The sequence below is a fragment of the Monopterus albus genome, unplaced genomic scaffold (assembly GCF_001952655.1).
Source record: "Monopterus albus unplaced genomic scaffold, M_albus_1.0 scaffold1.1, whole genome shotgun sequence".
NCBI classification, from domain to species: domain Eukaryota; kingdom Metazoa; phylum Chordata; class Actinopteri; order Synbranchiformes; family Synbranchidae; genus Monopterus; species Monopterus albus.
In genome coordinates, this window is record NW_018127881.1 from 4,648,296 (window position 1) to 4,652,915 (window position 4,620).

The 4,620-nt window shown below is 40.6% G+C and overlaps 1 protein-coding gene across 5 annotated transcripts in view; it reads right to left on the reverse strand.

Moving 5' to 3' along the window:
* Positions 1 to 4,620, reverse strand: part of LOC109969434 (metabotropic glutamate receptor 4-like) — a 181,772-nt gene that overhangs the window by 125,541 nt on the left and 51,611 nt on the right. The window lies entirely within an intron of this gene.

Consider the following 4,620-nt stretch of genomic DNA (forward strand, 5'->3'; position numbering starts at 1 on the left):
CAGAGGTCAGACATTTCTTGTAGTTGGCCTCAAGGTTTGCACACATCTTTCGGGGGATTTTGGCCCACTTCTCTTTGCAGATCCTCTCCAAGTCATTAATGTTTCATGGCTGATGTTTGGCAACTCAAACCTTCAGCTCCCTCCACAGATTTTCTATGGGATTAAGATCTGGAGACTGACTAGGCCACTCCATGACCTTAATATGCTTCTTCTTGAGCCAATCCTTTGTTGCCTTGGCCGTGTGTTTTGGATCATTGTCATGCTGGAATACCCAACCATGACCCATTTTCAATGCCCTGACTGAGGGAAGGAGGTTCTCACCCAACATTTGACGGTACATGGCCCCATCCATCCTCCCTTTGATGCGGTGCAATTGTCCTGTCCCCTTGGCAGAAAAACACCCCCAAAGCATAATGTTTCCACCTCCATTGACGGTGAGGGCGGTGTTTTTGGAGTCATAGGCAGCATTCCTCCTCCTCCAAACACGGCGAGTTGAGTTGATGCCAAAGAGCTCGATTTTGGTCGCATCTGACCACAACACTTTCACTCAGTCCTCCTCTGAATCAGTCAGATGTTCAGTGGCAAACTTCAAACAGGCCAGTAGATGTGCTTTCTTGAGCAGGGGGACCTTGCGGGCACAGCAGGATTTCAGTCCTTCACAGCGTAGTGTGTTACCAACTGTTTTTTTGGTGACTATGGTCCCAGCTGCCTTGAGATCATGGACAAGTTCCTCCCGAGTAGTTCTGGGCTGATTCCTCACCGTTCTCATTATCACTTGTCCCTGACATCCTTGGAAAGCTCTTTGGTCTTGGCCATGGTGAAGAGTTTGGAATCTGGATTGATTGATTGCTTCTGTGGACAGGTCTCTTTTATACAGGTAACAGACTGAGAGCTCGTTACCTGTATAAAAGAGACCTGGGAGCCAGAGGTCTTGCTGACTGATAGGGGATCAAATACTTATTTCATTCATGAAAATGCAAATTACTTTATAACTTTTTTTGTAATGCATTTTTCAGGATTTTTTTTTTGTTGTTGTTGTTGCGTCTCTCACTGTTCACATAAACCTACCATTGAAACTGTAGACTGATCATTTCTTTGTTAGTGGGCAAACTTACAAAATCAGCTGGAGTTCAAAAAGTTTTTTCCCTGACTGTATTAACTTTATTGATCTTTGGTTGTTACTATAGTATAGAGCAGCAAACTTAATTTTATTGTACCTGTGCAATGACAGATGTTTTTTTCTATTATGTTTGCTCCAAAAAAACTAAACTAAATTATCATTGAATTATTAAATTTGTGCACATTAAAATTTTCTATCACGTGTGCACAATTTTCTATCAACTAAAAATTGATTAAGCAGCTAATCGTTGCAGCTCTAATACTGTCATTGCTAAATGAGGCGGTCAAAAAGAATGGTCTCAGGCAAATCTGTGAAAATGAAAATGTTCATTTTAATATGTTAATTGATGACAGTAAGCTTATTAGGGGTAAGAGAATATAGCTAATTGATGGAATCTTGCATCAAAAATATTATGATATTGATTTCAATTGGGCTAAAATGATCAGTCATCTTGTTTGTTGACAGAATTTTTATGATCAATTCACCGTCTTAGTTGTCATCTTATTAGCATAAATGGTTCCCCATCCCTGAAATGTGGTTTTCTTTCTTTTTGGATCCAATCAGAATAAAGTACACCATTGTTCTTTAGCACTTAACCCGTCTGGCTCTTATTTTCCTCTCTCCTCCTATTATACATTTACCAAGCATAGAGAATCCTCTGACTCCTAGACGATGTTATAAAAGTTGTTCTGGGAAATCAAATAGATCAAGCATGTGGTTTGGAATGTGGGCACATCAAAAACACAATTACAATACTTCCATCACAGAATGCTTTATAGATTATTGATATCCACCAGTGTAAAAAGGTGAATGCTTTAACATTTACTAGACTAGTAAGTGCATTGTACTACAGAACCATGCTGTCTCCTAATACCAGTTTAACATGGTGCTACAGAGACTGTACTTTGTCAAAGGAGAAATAAGCATGTGGCTTCTGTTGTGCTGAAATATAAGACTTTTGTAGAAGGTGCTTTTGTTTTGTTGTATTCATTCTGAGAGCAAATGCTTTAGACTGCAGTAGTTTTTATGTGCCATTTGAAACAACTCTTGTTTATATTTTAGAGTTTTAGGCCAGCTAACTAAACCATGTGATGGTTCAGGGGCAAAGCCTGTATGTCTCAAAGCATTAGTAGACAGAACAGTCAGTCATCAGAAAAATTCATCAGCAACTGTTTTTATAAGTGATTTGTGTCACTTTTCAAGTACAAATGGAAAACTTGTTCCTGATTCCAGCATCTTCATCATTTGCTTTATATGACTGAATAGCTTTGGTGTTTTGGAGTGTTGGTTGCTGCAAATTCGTGATCATTTTCAGAATTTTTGTAAAGTTATGTTGACAAAACAATTATTTGTTTGATGCAGAAAGTAATGGGAGAGAAAGTAATCGGTTATTTATTTTGTTAGCTACAGAAGAATGCCATTTCAACCCAGACGAGTAAAAAGAAAGGACAGACGTATCCACACTACACTGGACTGTTTCTCAGTTGAAGAATGGCAGGGGATGGAATGCAAGTGACATCGTTGTGTCAAGTGTTTTTATGCCCTGCTTGTAGCTGTGGTGCTGTTAGGCATGTGCTGCTGTAATATAGCTGTGGAAAAATGGAAGTCTATTGATTTCATATTGAGCTACACAGGCTTGATTAAATATTTTCTTGGCCACATTTGTAGATGAACTATATGACTGTGTTGTTTTGGACGTGGGTGCGTGCTGATGTAGCCAAACTACTTATTGCGCAAGTCATTTTATCATGAAAGGTCCAAACCACACCTTGCTCTAATATCAGGCAAAAGGTTGACGTGGTTTATTATTGAACCAAGATGATGTATTGACCTTTGGTGGTCAGGGCTGATCTGTGGTGCCATCTATGCTCTTTCCATTCTTATCATTCTCACAACAGCTATACATGTGAATGCAACTGCTTACTGATCACTGCTGTAATAGACTGGTGTCAGACAGGGAAAAGGCCAGGCTGTGCCAACAAAGCTTAATCAGCTGTCTATGGGAAGTCTGAGTACTTCTTATCAAGCAGCTTGACTAAACAGCACAGATCGATTGTCAAGATGTTGTAATGTCAGACTGACTCGGGTAGAGAGGGAAGTCAAATCCTTGTATACCACCTTTTTTTTTTTCCCCCCCACAGTGCAATATGGTTTAAAAAAATGGGACATATCATAACCTTCTTAAACATAAAAAGACCCAGAGCTTCACTTGAGGCTGCTGGAGGATGGTTGAGTGAGTAATTATGTAGGCAAGCTTGTTTTCAAGACACCTTGGACAACAGGCAATTTGGTCTGACCTATAGTGACTGTCAGCCTGACGCTGAAGTCAACAAATGCCAAACAGAGCAGAGAGACTGCAAACAAACTCTCCTTGTGTGTTTGCCTTTCGTGCATGTGCACTAGTGTGCATGTACACGCACGTCCTGTATTAGTTGTGTGGGTATGAGGGTGCTCCTGTTTGAGCTCATGCTTTCAACCTGTGCGTGCAGTCTGGGCATCTGTGAAAAGGCCACCGGCCCTGTTGGGAATTGTAGAAGAGTGTTTGTCAACCTTCTCCCCCCACCATCTAATTCTGTATGTAGTTTTCGTAGACTGAAGACAGTCTGCAGTGAGGCATGAGAGAGACCATTACACACACGTCTAGCACACTCTAGATGATGAAGAGACTTGGGAACCCATCCCCCATGGAAACTGCCTCTGGCTAAGATGCACCTGAGATGTAGTGGATACAGGCCACTACGTCTGGAAAGGCTCAGCTGATGTAGCACAGATTACACATGGTGGAAGTGACCCTGAGACAGCTTTGTACTGTACTCAAGTGTTAATAATGTAATAAAATGAATGCTGCTACAAGACAAAAACTGAAATGCTGAAGTTGTTCATAAAGGTTTTAAAAATTTAAAATACAGCAGAAAAGATTTAATATTGGCTTTTATATCAAAGCTTTGGGAAGTACTTTGTCCACAGAAAGCTGAAACCTTTCTCTCATGCCCAGGGTCTGTTGGAATTTTCTTATGATGATTGTATACGATGTGTAAACACACACTATATGTTTTAATTGGCCGTTCACACAGGCAGAATGTGTAAAGTCGGGCATGATGCGAGTGCTCACACTGGATGTTTAAACCCCAGAGGGGGGCTGTTCATTGACAACTCCAGTAAAGTTTAGGTCAACCAAAGGAAAGACGGCATTACCTTTAGCTGTTTTATTTTGTACAGCTGATGAAGAGCAGTAAGTTTTTATCCTGCTGCTGCAAATCACGACCCCATTCTGATGACACATTGCACAGTGTGGCGCTGCCAGAGCTCGATTAGCAAAGTCCATATACAATTTATAAATATATTATGTGCAGTCTGTGGCTTCATTTTGATTCTGGCCACAAAATGTGATATCTTCTCTGTGCCACCTTATGTTGTCTTTGTACTCACTCAAGTGCAGTGAACTAACTTCGGACTGTGGATCTGCTACGCTTCCGACCAGATTTCTGACATGCCAGAAA